The sequence below is a fragment of the Numida meleagris genome, chromosome 4 (assembly GCF_002078875.1).
Source record: "Numida meleagris isolate 19003 breed g44 Domestic line chromosome 4, NumMel1.0, whole genome shotgun sequence".
Lineage (NCBI taxonomy): Eukaryota > Metazoa > Chordata > Aves > Galliformes > Numididae > Numida > Numida meleagris.
Window position 1 is genome coordinate 29,396,362 of NC_034412.1, and position 17,663 is coordinate 29,414,024.

The 17,663-nt window shown below is 36.2% G+C and overlaps 1 long non-coding RNA gene across 3 annotated transcripts in view; it reads right to left on the reverse strand.

The window, feature by feature from the left end:
• Positions 553 to 17,663, reverse strand: part of LOC110397361 — a 41,291-nt gene continuing 24,180 nt past the window's right edge. The window contains exons 4-7 of one of the 3 annotated variants that reach the window (XR_002437726.1): positions 12,321 to 12,410; positions 5,240 to 5,291; positions 4,673 to 4,751; positions 553 to 1,018 (exon numbers count right to left, since the gene is read on the reverse strand). This is a non-coding gene — a long non-coding RNA (uncharacterized LOC110397361). Of the gene's footprint in view, positions 1,019 to 4,672; positions 5,292 to 12,320; positions 12,411 to 17,663 lie in introns of all 3 variants that reach the window. The other 2 variants (XR_002437725.1, XR_002437727.1) reach the window with 2 other exon arrangements.

A 17,663-nucleotide genomic window follows, 5' to 3' on the forward strand; every position in this document is an offset into this window, starting at 1 on the left:
AGTCCTTCACATTGGTAAATTGTTATCAACATAAATCATATTGTTTCCATGACAGTTATTCAGTTCTTTTACATTAAAGTTTTAATGACTAGAGTTGGGCAAAGTTTGGAGAGAATCAATAGTTCTTTTTAAAAAATGTCAATGGAAAAAATACATTTAGGGAAAAAAAAAAAAGAGTCTTAAAAGAAAAGAATCTGAAATTCTTATCTGAAATAGTTTTAAAGCACATCTGAGTAGAAAACAGTATTAAATTGAATTTTATTAGTCAATCTGTCCATAAAGAATAATTAGTTTTACACTAATTTTCATGTCAGTAATGTTTAGACTCATTTTTTCCTCTCTGGGAAAAGGGCTACGTATTAAAAGCCCTCAACAACCTCACAGGAGTATTTTATGAGACTAACATAACAATCATAATTTACTTTTAATAAACTCAGTCTTACTGGTTTTATTTTTTGTCACAATATACAACTACAACCACTGTATAACCAGTATTTCTGCCCCTAAAATTTTGGTTGTCTTGGTGAAACAAGAATGAAATACACCATGAGATTCCAATAATTAAATTTTGACTTCTTTCTTGGTAATAGAATATGCAGCACTTAAGAAACAAAAGCATAACACAAGAGAAATGCATTCTGAATGTTTAAGAGGCTTGAAAAATATCGTTTATAGGGAATTACATATATATTTATAGGAAATCTGTACTGATGTTATAAACATGACACAACAGATAAAATGATAACAGAATGTGATGACAGATGAGTGCATTAAATATGACATGGATTAGCATATGTTTTTAATTCACTCTTCTAACAGCTTGTCTCAATGTTATTTGGTAAATAGCAATTTAAAAAAAAATCAACAAAATTACAACGTGCTTTGGAATTGTGAAGATATTTCTGTCACTTTTATTAGGGTTTCTAGGAAGTACTTAAGATTGTGGTCTGAAAAACACTGTATGAATAAAAGGTATTGTTTTTAAACAGAAGAGAATGCTATGGAGCTAAGTGAGAACCTGGAATGGAAACAGAAATAATTTATGGTAATAGTAGTACAAGGAAATGTATACGTTATGTCTTCTTCCTGTTCTTTTAACAGCAATGGCAGTATGGCTTTTCCAGGTACAATAAACAGATGAATTTATCTCTCACAGATGCTAAAGAGACCATAAACACATTTTCTTATATGCTTAGAAAGATATACTGAAATCTGTTTGAACACTATATTTAACTAGCTGCTCTAATAATCCAGTAAACTCTTCACAGCCAGTGTAAGATGTCTGTGACTTGTTAGCCATCACTAGTTGAAGTTTGCAGCATTTGGAATAGTTTAAGGATCCATATTCAAACATTACCCATTCCCTTTAGCCTTAAAGCTTTGCTAGACAGGAGAGCTGGGCCATTCAGAAGACCTCTAAGGAGTGACCTAGACAGTGGACAAACACTCCATAAGGATTTCTTCCCTGCTCTCCCAGCTACAGCACTACACAAGCCACATGAAGTTATGGTACCAAAGAAGGAAAAATTACATAAATTGTTTCACTGTTATGAGTAAACAGTACCAGTAAGTCAGGCCAGATAAATTAACTGTCCCTTTCCAGAAATCTACCAGATAGTTTCCCACTATCCCTCTGTAGCAGAAATGCCAAGTCATGGCCTGAACCAGTGCTTGAGCACCTGGCGGGAAGGCAGGGCCAACCCAGGTGACCGGAAGGGCTGGAGCTAGAATCCACCCCTTCCCAGACCTCATTTAAGGGTTGGCAGGGATGGTGAGGGTATCTCTTGTTGGAGATCTCTGTGTATGTGGGGCCTTCCAAAGGTAAGCAGTTTCTTTTTTCCCCTTTGTTTCTGTAGCTGCTGTGTTTGTTTTCCTTTGCTGTAGCCAAAGGCTTTGCCACTCTGCTGTTATCATGGTACTTTCCATCCCATTATAGCATTACACCTTCTCTGTTGTTCTCATTCCAGCATTGGCTGCCTTTTCTCTGGCTACATCCAAGTGTAGGGCTGTTCATCTGCTGCTATTGCTCAGTGCTCCTGAGCACCTCAGAGATGATGGCAGTCAGACCTCTGGCTTACACTCGAGAATCTGTAAATTATTTCCAAGTAGGCTTTTTTATTTATACTAAATCAAGAATATTGTTAAACCATATAGGTCTTTTTAAGATGAGTGTTTCCTCTTTATGACAAAATAGAGTTGTGTTAAACCTATAAAATGTAAAAAAGGAAGCAGCAGTGGACTACAGGACTGCTTAAAATCAGGGAGTGCCTACATATCTCCTCATGGGGATTTAGCATTCTACAAAACATCTTTATTTTTTAAGGGGCCATTTTCAATGTTTAGCCATCAACTCTCTTACCCATTAGAGGATACCTTTCAGGTGAATGAATAATAAATCTTACTGTTACAAAATACTACTTCAGACCAAATCAGGCACAGTTCTAATTGTTCTCTCCTAGAGGGAGAACTCTTCATATCTGAATGCTATTTAGAGCATTTAAATTGACAGTTAATTCCTGCACAGTTTCTTTTCTAGAACTCAGACTACAGAGTCTTAAAAAGCTTTGCATAAATTTCCATTAAAGGGAAAGATCTATAATCATAAGTATGTAACGTAAGTATCAGTAAATATGTCTGTAAAAATTCTGTTTTCTAGAACATCAAAACTGTTCCATACTTAGGCAGGTCTAAAGATACTCAGGCTTATAGAAGAAAATGTATAAACAAGCTGTAGGAAGTTAAGAATCATAGAATGGTTTGGGTTGGAAGGGACCTTTAAGATCACCTAGTTACAATCCCCTGCTGTAAGCAGGGACACCTCCCTTACACCAGGCTGCTCACAGCCCCATCCAGCCTGGCCTTGAATGCCTCCAGGGAGGGGGCATCCACAACCTCTCTGGGCAACCTGTTCCAGTGTCCCACCACCCTCACACGAAAACATTTCTTCCTAATATCTAGGCTAAATCTATCTTCTTCCAGTTTAAAGCCATTTCCCCTTGTCCTGTTGCTACGTGTCCTCATAAAAAGTTCCTCCCCAACTTTCCTGTAGCCCTTCTTCAGGTACTGGAAGGCTGCTGTGAGGTTTCCTCAGAGTCTTCTCTTCTCCAGGCTGAAGAGCCCCAGCTCTCTCAACCTGTCCTTGTAGGAGAGGTGCTCCAGCCCTCTGATCATCTTCGTGGCCCTCCTCCAGACCTGCTCCAACAGCTCTATGTCTCTCCTGTGTTGAGGGCCCCAGAACTGGATGCAGTACTCCAGGTGTGGTCTCACAAGAGCAGAGTGGAGGGGCAGAATCACCTCCCTCGACCTGCTGGTCACACTTCTCTTGATGCAACCCAGGATATGGTTGGCCTTCTGGGCTTGCTTCTAAGCAAAATATATTTACAAATTGAAAAATGTTTACTCCTCGAAGTGCCTGAAGTTCCTTATATAAAGTAGACACTTCAACAAGATGAAAATTAACCCTGTTTAAGAGACTCAACACCAATGAAAAATGTAGAGAACTTATTCTAAGCTAGGTTATCTGGAATCTTGGCTGAGACAGTACACTTTTATTGGTATTATGTGTATTTCCCATTTATGAATCTCCTGACATCTTGTAAGATATCTTTGAAAAAGCAAGGAGAAACATAGAAGAAAACTTGACTCTTAGTTAATTAAGCTTTGTAATATCCTCATGAAGTATTTCTTATTTATTACTGAGGAACTAGAAGCATGTTTTTCATCTTCCAGTTAACTCGAGTTGTAGAAGATCACAATACTGAAAAATGAGATTTGAAAATTCTTTTGGTACCAGAGACAGATATGGGGATTTTGGCCTTATTGCCATATACTGAGTTACTGGCAGAAATGCAATCAAGCAACAAACATATCAATCCCCCAAACACCTTATCTCTGTATTTTAATTTGAACATTTAGCTTTTCCTTATACCTCATCTGTGCACTGCAAGACTGTTTCAATATTCTCACTGGAAATTTATAATGCAATGTGTAAATAAATATGACCTATTTCAAGAGCTCTGGGAAATATTTTAGAAACTGAATTGTCCTAACATATCTTCATGGTTTTAGAGTGTAGCTCTGTATTTTCCCGTCACTGTTGCAAACTGACAGACTCTGTTCCTGGGAGGAAGGTGGAAGCCAAAGCAATGTCTGCCAGCTGGGTCACAAAGACGCTGTAGTGTCAACACATCAGGGAGCCAAAGGGCCAGATGGTGAGGAAGACCAGACCTTTGAGTAGATTCCCATTCTCAGAGCTGCAATCACCTATGGCTGTATTTGGACCAAGCTGGCTCAGTTCTGTCCATTTTTCCAAGTGCAATTGATCCGCCTGTAACTACCACTTGAAAGTAAAAATGAATGATGTACTACTAAAATTGACAAAATGAGATCTCAGTGTTTCTCCCTAACACTGCTAGATGCAGCAACTTCATGTATTGATCCTGCTAAAGCAATATTTCAGCTTGTTGTTTATAACTGTTCTGTTCTATTTCCTTTGCAGTGCAGCTGTATGTAAAGCTACTTCTAATGAGCTTAGTACCCACCTGCTTCTCATTGTTGTTGACAATAAAACCTTGCTCTGGATGAGAGAGTATGTAAAGATGTAATTAGAGCTTTTTCTGCAAATTTTGAAACTCAGTTCCCACCCCACCCCCATAATAGTCTGCATACTTACCATAATAGCAGATATGAATCACATCATCAGCCAGCTCCACTAAGAGTAGAATTCCAAAAAGCAGCACTATTTCCTATTACTACAGGAAAAATTGGAGGCATTAAATAAGTTACAACCTATATGCGCAGAAAAGCTTAATCTATTTCTCCATACCAATGCATATTCCATCTGCTGAGTACAATCCTCAAAAAATGCTTTCCCTTTAAAACATCTTGTATTTGTTCTCCTCCCATTGTTAAGCCTCTACAAAAGCAGTATCTCTTGTATAAGTATTATTATAGTGTCCCTATTTTGAGTAGTGCACAGTAGCCTGAACCTATTGCAACAGGACTAGCAGCTCCCCTGAGCTGCTCCCAGACAACTTCTATCACAGGAATCCTCATCATATTTCACCTTTTGTAAACTCATCTAATGTCTCCTTAAGAACAAACAGCGTTCTTGGCCTTCAGTTTTATTTGGAACTCTCTCTCTCAGTCAGAGAGAGACAGAGAACTCTGGTAATTTCAGCCTATGTTTGTTCAAATGTATGTTGTTATTGTTTGCTCTGATTCAGTCATTGTTCCTTACCTTATGTATTTCTTTTCCATCCATTTCCATGTTGCTCATTCATTTACAGTAGCTACAGGAAGCAATGATACCTCTCTTTAGACTTCACTCTTGTCTCTCTATAGCTTTGCATTTCATCTATAATCCAGGTCTGGCTTTTTTTCTTTCCAGTTAGGAAATAAGTAGTACGGAGAAATTATTTGTTCTATATCTAATAGAAGTGATAGCCTCAACTTCAGTGTAGATACTTCACATGATAAATCTTGTTTTTTAATTTTTTTCAAGCTACGTCAAGTTGCTGACTCAGTTACATGAGGAAAATCAGGCTTGCTCTTTCCGTGTTAATGAGGGGTCCTCCCTTAACCATATTCTCATACAATTTCACAGCTTAAATGTAACAAAGTATCATATCAACATTCATTTTCACATATTTCTCTTACGCTATATTCTGTATATAATATAATAATATTTCATACAATATATATCAAAATTTTAAAATGAAGTAAGAAGGTAAAACTAGGACAGCCTGTGCTGTCTCTCCTGTAGTTGTTTCTTTAGCCATTGGTCTTACAGTCATCCACACCTTATCCAGCCAAATAAATAGTTTTCCTGGTGGAGTTATATCAAATATTTAACCCATTAGAAATCTTAATATTTTCTTGGTTAAAAAAATCTAAGAAAGATGATGGATTTTTACTGTATAATCTTTCTTTGTGCATGGGCTGTGCTACTGCTCCCAACATTTCCAATTTACTTCATATCACACTGGCAAAGTAATCAGAAATCAACTCCTTCAATTCTTAGTTTTACGGTCTATCTCTTAAGTCACACTGCACAGATTAGGTTTCAGTACACATAAGAATCTGGTTAAATTTTTATCTTATGCTTTGGTAAAAGAGTAATCTCTCCTCATGCTTCTGTTTCGTGGTTTTTTTTTTCTTGTGGTTATTACCCTCTAAAGCTGTCACAAATTTTTTTTATTTTCAGATAATTCTCAATTCCCAGTTGACAACAAAGAGGTTAAAAGAAACTCCAGAGCTCTGCTGCTTGTCTTCCATACTTAAGATGTGACATTTCTCCATCTAATATCATGTACTCTAGCTTTAATCTGGTGCATGCAGGTGTTTTGTCATGTTTAGCGTAAATTAAATCAGGTTTACTCAGGAGAAATGCAAAAGTGCTAGCACTAGAGTGATGTTATATATCCAGAGAAGAATGAAGTTGTTTATTTTTTAAACATTTGCTCCTACAGCTACATTCAAAACACTTATATTCACCTGTTTCCAAAAGAAAAAGGCCAATGAAATAGTTTCGAAGGCTTCTTAAAAGCAGTAATCAATTTCAAAAGGCAGAATAACGAGCCCCTTGAGTTACAGAAATGCAAAGAACTTGAAACAAAAGGGTTTTTACAAGCTTCTGCAGGAGTTCTGGGGAGATCATAAGGGCTAAACAAAGGTTAGAAAGATGTTAGTATTAAAAAAAAAAAAGTAGGGAGTACTTTGCAGATTCTGCGGTAGCAAGACTGTCCCAGGCTATCCAACAGTCTTTGCCGAATTTTAAATGTAATGTTTGTATGTAAATATTAACTGTAAAAAAGTATGTGTAATTCTTTACCAAGCTTCTAGTATTAAAAGTGTAGCTTTAGTTCACAAATTCACAGAATTGAAGTATCGCTTCTGCAGTACTGCATTGCAAGGAGTTCCATTTCACCATGTAGCGGAAAAACTTAAAACAATGGAAAAACCTGAAATATTTAAGTGCCAGTACTTTCTTGTCAGGCCAGAATGATATGTGAAAATAAGAAAACTAAATATAACCAACATCCAAAGCAGTATTATTAAAAATAAGTCTGATTTTTCATACCTTATTTACCAAGGAAAAAGGTCTTTGTATTTTTGAAGACTAAGATTATCCAACTTTGATGTTAATGAGCAATTACCTCAAGACAGGAGTGGTGATTGAAATAGTGAATATTTACAAAAGAATTTCTCCTTTCTTAAATCAACTTATGTGAAAAGAACCCCCTTTTTTAAAAAGAAAAAAAAAAAAGAAAACCCAGTATTTTCCACAAAACTGGAATATGGTTTAAAATAAAAGTTCCTCTAAATATATTCTTTCTAAAGGCAATCTGGAAAACAAGAAACCACAGAAATGAAGTACTTGATCATATGTTAGAGAAGTAAGATATTATTTCAGAAAACCTGGAATCCATGACAATACAGCAGATCTATTTTATTCTGAGAATATTCCTGTGAACAAGTCTCAAAGAAGGCTATCAAATCAAAATCTGCTAGATGACTGGTTTTGAATTAGGCATTAAATATATACAAGCTTTTAATTCAAAAAAAGGTTTTTTTATTCCCACAATGTGTGTGGATGTGAGTATTTTCTGTTCTGAGAGTAGTTTCTTACTAATGCTCAAACACAAAGCTACCCCCAGACTACTCTACTCATCTTCACTTGGTAAGATATCAGGTATATCAGCACTGGGGTTTGATGTCATGGAAGTAATAATGCTGTCAAAATTCAAGTTTCCCCCGGATTTTAACAGTTATTAAGAGGTTAAAAGTTCTATAACTATATATGTTGCCATGGACCAAAAGAAATAATTGGAGAAATTTCACCTTAGATGAAAGAATCAAAAGGACTTGTGTCTTTTTAAGAGGGTGTATTTTGATTGAAAAGTTAAGCCGAAAATCAAGGAGCTGAATCTTTCTTACATTGCTAGTGGGGGACTTGAAACAGGCTTTAGCAGACTCTAAAAAAATTGAATAGAAAACAAATGACAGAACTTGCAACGTGGTGCAACAGGTCTGTTGGACATTGGCAGGGCAGTTCCTTTAATATGTTGAAAACCACACATCTGAGAAGCCTGGTTTTGTAAAAGAAAACATACCTGAGCACAAAGGGCTTAGACAATAAACAAAATTAAGGCACTAAACAAAATTATTGACAACCTTCCAGGTGGCATAAGCCTGCAAGCATGAACTGAAATTGATCCAGCAGAAACCAGAGCTCCCTTAGCAAAGTGACACAGGAATGCTGCAAGTGCACCAAGGTCCACATATGTGTACTTCTCAGGCAATCACCATATTCTTCTTCCACAGCTGAATCTACCCTGCACAACGTTTTGCACAGACCCTGGTAACTTTTCAGCTCTTTAGGTGTGGATTCTTAAGTAGTACTCAGTTGCTACTTGGACAGGTCTCCAGTAGATGGTGGCAGGACCATAGCTTTGCTGGATTCTTTCCTTCCAAAATTGTAAGTCTCGAAGGGATAGGGGATGTGTATTATAAATATTCTTTTCCTTTATTATTTCTTTACTCCCATCTCCCCAGGAGATACCAGTACATTTGAATACTTACAATTAAATATATATATGTGGGAATTTTAGCTACACAATTCTCATCAGAAAGAGAAATAGCAAGTATATCCATCTATCAGTTCAATTCTCTTAAATTATTTTTTCTCAGTGGGAGAGAGTAGTGAATTGGCACTGCATATCAGTGGCACTGAGAATATTGGTGCAAATGCCCTCAAAAAACCTCTCCTTGTCTTCCATTCAATGGTGGTACAAAGTTTTCCTGGTCAAGGGAAGATCACCACAGTGACTTTTTTATATCAAGCATCACTGATAATAATTCCTGTGAGAGGAAAATCATGCTATCCACAACTTCATATACAAAGCCATCTTAATTAAAAATTATTTTTGAAAAGTAACATTATTAGTTAATAAGTAGACTAGTCAGACAGTTAATCTACAGTGACTTAATGAAAGAGGAGAAAAAAGTCTATAAAGGAAGGGAAGTAAAATTTGTCCATGTTTACCAGATGGTCAAATAATCTATCAATAAACTTACTTATTTACAACTTTATAGTGTGCTGGAATTAGAGCACATTAGAAATGAAAACCATGTATCCAACAATAAGATCTGATTCAAGTCTATTTGTGTTAAACCATATCCTTGCAGAACTATGCAAAATCAAAATTATTTCTGTGTCTGTCTCTTGCTCACCTGTGTTTTCATCAGTATTATTAGTGTTATTCTCCTATGGACCCTGATACAGGACTTAGAAAAGATTTAGAGCTGCCATTTTTTTTACCTTCAGTGTCTCCGACAGAACTGTTTCAATTTATCAAGCAGCAGCAGAATCTGTTTTGCATGGAGTTATAAGTATGTATTAAAAATAGATATACCTATGGAGAATAAAAATACTAAAGAAACTCCTCACAATTTTAAAGGGAGAAGGACTAGATAAAGTTACATAGTTAGAGATTTTGGGGGGGGGGGGGGGAAGTAGAAACAACTCAAATCACAAAATGTCCCTTCTGAACTAAGAAGGAAAAACCACTCATCAAAGAATAAGGCTGGGGTCGATGGGCTACAGAGTTTATATAAAAGTGATGATTCTTTCACTGAGGAAGAAATTTAAAGGTCTTATCTCACAATGGTTTTGTTTTATTCCATATTTCAAAGTTTCTTAAAAATTAAATTGGGCTGTGTGTATTTAGTAGTTTTCAAGAGGCTTGCTTATTTCTTTTAGAAAATTTGCTATCAACTAGTATGCATTTAGAATGAAGTGGGGGTAAGAAGAGGCTGGGAAAGCAGCTAAACCTTTCCAAGTAATTAGTTATGCATCAAATAAATTGTTTGCTAAGCTGTGCAACTGAACTTCTTTTTTGATTTGAGATTCAAATGAGCTCATAAATATTGAAATTATAAGCTTAAGGAAATGATATTATTTGATGCATGGCCTATTTCTAGGAATTAGTCTAATGGAGAAATCATGGCTAAAGCGTTACCATTTTTTTACAGCAGTACTGCTGTTCTACTGACACCTCAGTGAGCCTCTTAATAAAAGGACAATATAGTGATTATGGAGCTTCTGTGCCTTTTACCTTCAACCTACTGCTGTACTGTTCCTAGCAGTACATTAGTTTGGTTTTTCATTCTGAAGTGTTTTCCTCACTGTTAATTACATTATCAGACTACTTCATATAACATTCATACAGAATCTATAGTACTGTTTTCTAGTATTTTAGGGCTTCTACCATCCAGGGTATGAAACTAGTGGTATAATTAAATCTTTCTGCAGCCCACATTGCAGCAGCTTGAACACCTCTTTTCTGTCCATCATAATTAATATTATTCTTTCTAAGAGCAGGCTATTCCCAGAGTACAGTGGTTATATCTTTATAAAGGAATCCAAACTCTTTCAGCAGTCATAGGTTCTATCCATGATGCTGTAAAGACAAGTGAGATGTACTGAGGCTGACAACAGACATTTTCCAGTCCCAGCCTAGAAGTTACAGTGCTTTGACTCCTCAATTGTATGACTGCATTAAGAAAAATAATAAAAAAATTATTATCCTTTTTCCTGATAAATTGTGAAATTCTGAAATTTGGTTTAATTCCATTTTGGAACAAATCCCATTTGTTAAGTTTAGTAAAATCAAAACCAAAATTTAATTTTTCCATTAAAGCAAGCTGGAATGAAGGGTTGAGAAGCCCTCTTTAGGACACTGTAATCTAAAGGTAAAATTTCTTTTCCATCCCATTTCTGGTATTGCTTTCCATAATAGATTTTTTTAAAAAAAGTTGGTTCCCATGATGTCAAACCTCTGCATACCATTTATGCTTTCCTACCAAAAGAACCATAATATCACTTTGCATTGCTCATTGCAAGTTCAGATGTAAACATACTAAGCTGGTTTGTTTTGTTCTTCCTAATATGCAAACATTGCTCTTACTTCTTCTGGACCCCCTTGCTGGCCAGGTTCACATTCTATAGCATTCACAAAAGCACAGAGACTTTTAGTGCATATATAATTCCATACACTCTGTGCAGAGATTCACATTTGATGTGAATGATCTACATGCTTTAAAGTATCAAGTTATCTCATAGATGGTGTTCATATCAACATGACCATTTTAAAGCGCTTTACCAATGTTTAACTGAACTCCTAGCTTTCTAGACGTGGAGCTCTTGGAACAAGTTCAGAGGAGGGCGACTAAGACGGTCAGAGGGCTGGAGCACCTCTCCTATGAGGAAAGGTTGAGGAAACTGGGCTTGTTTAGTTTGGAGAAGAGAAGGCTCTGGGGGAGACCTCATCGTGGCCTTCCAATACTTGAAGGGAGCGTATAAGCAGGAGGGGAAACGATTGTTCATGAGGGTGGATAGCGATAGGACAAGGGGGAATGGTTTTAAACTGAGACAGGAAGATGTAGGTTAGATATTAGGAGGAAGTTTTTCACACAGAGGGTAGTGACTCACTGGAACTGGTTGCCCAGGGAGGTTGTGGATGCCCCCGTCCCTGGAGGCATTCAAGGCCAGGCTGGACGTGGCTGTGGGCAGCCTGGTCTAGTGGTTGGCGACCCTGCACTCAGCAGGGGAGTTGAAACTCAATGATCTTTGAGGTCCTTTTCAACCCAGGCCATTCTATGATGCTATGATTCTATGATTCTACAGCCATGGTCTAGCAGAGGTACTAAATTGGTATGGAAGTCATGCTACAAAATGAAGGCAGTTCTGCTTTTCAAGGACCTCCTTTTAACAGCCCATGATTTTTCACTCCTGCCTCTTGACCCTGAGTATGAAGGGTTGGTATTGTTTTTCAGAAGACCTTTCTAGCACTGCTGTGTCATGTTCACATCTGGTTGCTTTGTCTGAGCTACTAAGTTTGTAGCCCACAGCATGCAAGTCATTGTCAAGGCCTACAGCTCCTCACAAGTGGAGCAGAGGGGAAGAGCTGATCTCTGGTCTCAGGTGACAGTGAGGGAGAGGTATGGAGCTGTGTCAGGAGAAGGTCACGTGGGGTGTGAGGAAAAGGTTCTGCATCAGATGGTGGTTAGGCACTGGATCAGGACACTGTTCATGGCACTGAGCTTGCTGGAGATCAAGAAGCATCTGAACAGTGCTTTCACTCGTATGGTTTGATTTTTGAGTTGTCCTGTGTGGAGCCAGAATTTGGACTCGATGACCCTTGTAGGTCCCTTCCAATTCAGGATATTTTATGATTTTATGATGCTATGATTCTAATTGCCAGTGTTTCTTCCTAATAGAAAAAGTTTTTGATCTTTCAAGGTATTAAAACTCTTACCACTTTAGAACATCCAGTTCTCAGGCATTCATTCTTGTTAGTAATTTTTCATATCCTTTGTTCCATGCTGTCAACCTGCTTCACAGAAGCCTGCTTACAGAGATGTGTCACAAATTACAATACTGTTGAGAGAGGAATCTGATTAAAGACATCAACAGTTCCCCATCTGATAGCTTTGTTAGGAGTTAATTAATTTGACTCCCTATGTTAAAAGTTTGACTGTTTCTCTGACTACCACTTTGGTGCATATCTGCTCCTTCGCAAGTGTTTTTTCACTCTGTTGCTGATAACTAGAATTAAAATTGCACTGCAGCAAATCTGGGGGCTCTTTAAAATACTGGACCTGAAAAAAATAACCTTTAGTATATTATGGCCTGTAGTAAATACAGCTGCCACAAGAACTGCAACTCACATAAACTTAATTCAGTGCATTCTTCCCCACCCTGAGAATATTAAACACCAACATCCTGTTAATCAACCATTCACAAAATAATTTTAATGACTTCTAAAACAGTCTCTGTGCTGGGAATAGTATCTCAGCTGTCATACGAGATCATAAAACTCAGTTGTATTTAGGCAGGTCGTCAAAAGTTGGCTTATTCTCTGCAGTATTTTGCTGAGATTTTGTTGGAAGTCTAATAATTATCAGGAAACTTTGGACTATCAACAGTCTGAATATAATATAGCACAGATAACCAGCTAAATGCTCTAGCTTAAGTTTCTCCTCATGTTGAAATTACTTCCTTAAGCAACACGTATTCCTTGGTGATCTTTCATCTGAGTCTAAATAAGGTTTAGCCACAGACTGAGAATACTACTGAGGTTCAGTCCTGCTACTATTAGGAAGCTGTGTCACATCACAATGCAGTGAATAATATATATGCTTTATATATATGCTTTACATTGGTATCACCAGTGTTAAAAGCAGGATAGTCTTCAGCAATTAATTTCAGTTTCAACGGCATTGTTTTTTTCTCTAAAAACTTGTGACATATTTCTAAAAACCACGTTAGATAAACTTAAGGAGGGAATTTGCCAAGAGAAGTTAAAAAAGGGGAATATCTGTGAACTACCTTCACTGCGGGATGATGTATTTAGACTTCATATTCTGGAAGTCTGAGTATTTCAGAAATCAGTGAGTATTCAGTCAGGCAATTCACAAATGAAATGAACCTGCTGGGCATAAGAACTAGATGCAGGGATGCAAACAATTGAATAAAGACACAACTCTGCAGTCAAGTTATAGTCTTCTTACCTAATTCCTCAGTTGAGAACAAAGTCTTATTTACTGCCTACAATAAGTGCATTCCTGCTGCTAAAAGATTTCCTAGAAATCTTAGGGACAAGATGATACTTCAATCCAAAATTGCTCAAACTTCATATGAATCAAAAATAGCAAAGAATTCTAAAGCAAGCTGAGTTCAGAATGAGCTAGGAGGACCATCTGAAAAGATCTTGAAATAAGATATAGACACAAACTGAAAGAAAGCAGCAACGCAGGTAAGGTTTATACGTATACATATACAAAAATTATTTGTGTTACATGAAGCAAGAAAAAGAGTACAAAGTATTAAAAAAATAGGTTGCATTTAAGAAAACAAGAATTAATACTTTACGCAAACAAGTTTTTTAACAGTCAGCAGCTGAGTGACTAAACTTCATACCAGTTTAAATCAGTCTTATCACTTCTAAAAAAAAATGTGATCTGTTTTCAACAAAATCTTCACATTTTATTTTACCTGAACCCTCGCAGTGGTAAAACTGGCACCTTTCAAAAGGGAGGATTGTAGATCTGGAATCGTACAAGTTACCTTTTTACAAGTGGACCATGTGAAATAGTTCAGGGAATTAAGAGAGTGGATATGCAGTTCACTGAAAGATGAGGAAATTCTAAACAAAAAATTTCTCCTTAGAAAGCATTTAGACTATATAAGCCTAAATGAACCTACATAAGTTAGAATATTCGGAGTTTAAAGTCCAAATACACTAGACAGATTTTTTCTTTTGTTTCAATAGCCTTTCTTTCTGTACTCACAAAAATCTCTGACGCACCTAAATTTAATTCACGTTCTGTAATTTAGACAATTCCTAGACAATTTTGTGCAAATTTCAGAAAAAGTAGAAAGTATTATCTCTTGTGGTAACAGTAGCGGAAAGAAAAAAAATAAAAGGAATTATTTAACCTGTACTCATCATCCTCGGGCAGAAGGGTAAAGTAATAAAACAGCTCCTACTAAAGCCTTTTGCCTGCCTGAAAAAGGCATAATATACTCAAGGAAGAGCAGCAGTTTCCCAAAATAACCCTCCAAAGCTCAGGTGTGAAAAATCTTCTGCATGGACTATATGGGTCAAAAATCCAGATAGCGCAAGCCTTATTTATACTATAAACAGTGGAGAGAGCATATGCTTTAGCATTTTCTTCATGCCCAGATTTCCTGACGCTAACCCACTTAGTACACCCTACAAGACGCGTAAGCATGAATTCAGTATGGATGATCAGCAATCGTTGCAGCCACTGAGAGATACAGCAATATTAACTCACCAGTGGTGAGATTTTTGCTTGACATGGATCTCCTAAAAACTGGTGTTGGGAAACTCCCCAAGTTTATATAGCATGTATGCTATATAAGATGGTTTGTTGCTACAATAAAGTTGAAGCTGCATGAACTCACATTGAGTGTCAAGCTTCCCGCGCTACAGGAGGGTAGCCCTGGGTAACGTGGGGAGTTTCCCAACAAACTGGCATGGATTTCCAAGGCAAGACAGACAGACATTAGGAAAATGCACGAAGGAGTTTGTATTTAGCTAGTATGATGCCCTCGCTTTCTCGAAATAGGTGAAAAGAGAACAGGTTTACTGAATATTCTCTATCTCAGTTTAGAAAGAATATAAAATAGTTCAGCAATTGTTTTGAAATGTAGGCAGAGAAGAATCAGGGCTTTAAAAAGTCTGATAATTCTAAAATATTCAAATACTTTAATGTGAATCTGAGTGCTTTCAAGCCTGCATGTCTACAACATAAACTTTTGAAAATGATTCATAACTGCAATAATCCCAGAGATATTTACTGTTACTGCAGTTCCTCCCTACTTTAGAAGAATGTTCTTTACTCTCAGTCTTGCCTCAGGCCATTAAATAATAAACCAATAATTACCAGAAAATTCCTCCGTAACTGTTACTTCATTATAAGCAGGATATGGTTAAAAATATATTTTAAAGTGTTATTTTCAGAAATGACTTCACATAAAAAAAAATAAACAAAAGCTGATTTCTTTCCAATGTTAATTTTGTGTTTGCAACTCAAGTCGTGCAATGAAGGCAAAATAACCTAAAATGTTATAGGTGATATTAAAGTAAGGTTTGAATCTTGAGGAAAATCCATCTGTGGAACAAAAATGTCACCTTTGGAACCAGTTTTCTAAATAAACAGGGGATAAATAGGATTTTGAAGTATTACATAATGCCTCAGCTCTCCAATCTCTTAAGTTCTGTATGAGTCTTACTGCTTACGGTATAAACATTGTGCTCAGTGATATTAAGTCTTTGAGAATAACGGATTTGTTATAGTTTATATCTAAATGTAATATGAAACAAAATAATAATTATATCTAATTGTATTACTGTTTTAGGATTGTTCAGTAACAGATAAATTATTTCTTGACTTCCTTCTCCTTAAGTCTGTTGCATAAAACAGATGCAACTAAATGGTACAAGTAAAATAATTGGTAAAATAATTTGGACACCACTGAGAATAACTACATTAAATGATCCACAGCAGAATTAGAAAGGCTAAAAACCTATTATATTCTACTACACAGTCTGCATACCTATGTATACATATAAAGCTATGATAAAGAATAGAAAAATTAAGACACTAGTATATTTTCAGTATAAATACAAAAGTATCCATGGTCTCTTTCTCATAAGTAGACTCCTGAAAATAACATACATGAGGAAAGCTGTGTAAAAATTGTCCAGGAATAGCTTATTAGACAAATTACCATATTCACCTGAGTTGTTTGCCTAAGAATACTCACCCATGTAACAAATTGCCCTAATGTTTTCAATAGTTTATGAATGAACTCTCTATATAGCATTGCATTATACAGTTAAAGCTATTACTGTAAAATGCAGGAAATTGCATTCATGGTTAATTGCATAATTCATGAAGTCAGGCGAAGTGTGAGCTTGGTAAATATGTAAAACTTTTCAATCAACTCAAGTAGAATGAAAGAGGAAAAACACATTATTGTTGGATCTTTATATAGAAAATAAATGCTAAGTGAAGAAATGCATTTTGTTCTATGTTCTCATTTAATGTTACAGAGGGAAAAAGTGATGAGCGCTGTAAAAATAAACTAGAATTACCTTGATATTTTTCTTTTCCTGTTATGATGGAGATACAAAGATTCAAAGATTTCAACTACTTAGTCAATCTAGTGTTGATTTGCTTGACTTACAAAGCTCCTAACTGAAAAATGTGATAGCACTGTACACTTATTTTTTATTACTTTTGATAGGAGCAGCAAGAGATGAAACAGGAAGAAATATCTTTGAGGTGCATTTATCTTTAAAAGTTTAGAATTTAGTATTGAATGGACTGCACAAGTCCAAGTCTTTAAATTGTTTTTGCAGCAATCTCTGTTACATTCAAATTTAAAGCCAGCCAACACAGAAAAAAAAAATCTTCATTCAAAAGATCATTAATACATTGCCAAAATAAATCTTCATTTTAAAAATTCATTTTATGAAGATTTATTTTAGCAATCAGTGAGCTTAATTGTAACTTTTTACCATCTTTAAAATTTTAATTATATATATAAGATAGTCTCTTTTTTAAATTTCTAGAAGGGGAGTAAATTACACTAGAATTCTTTGGAGCGAAGTTTTGAGTCCAAGCAAAATAAATACTTTCAAGCTAAGCAGAAGCTCTGCCTTTATTCACATTTTATTCACACTTTTTCTCTTTTACATCTGGATTTACCTGGTAGGCAGACAAAATAAAGCACAACCATGAGTATTGTAAAGGGCTGACCTTGTGTTTGGCTCAGCCAATGGAATACAGGTATGAATGTCTGGAAATAAATGCAGGACAATTGAGGGAAAACTTAGAGGTGAAAGTTAGTGCTCATCCTTCCTTCTATAGGCACATCCAGTTCCTGTTCTGGTCATGGCTCTTTAGAAGTAGTTTGATCTAGTCATATAAAATATGAATACATCTCAACTGTTTAATCTAGGAGTAGTATGCTAAACTCATTGAAGCAGAAAGATTCTTGCTTCAGATGAATTTGGAAATGCTATGGTAATATCCTGACATCCAGGGAATCTGCCCCTCAAGGTAGA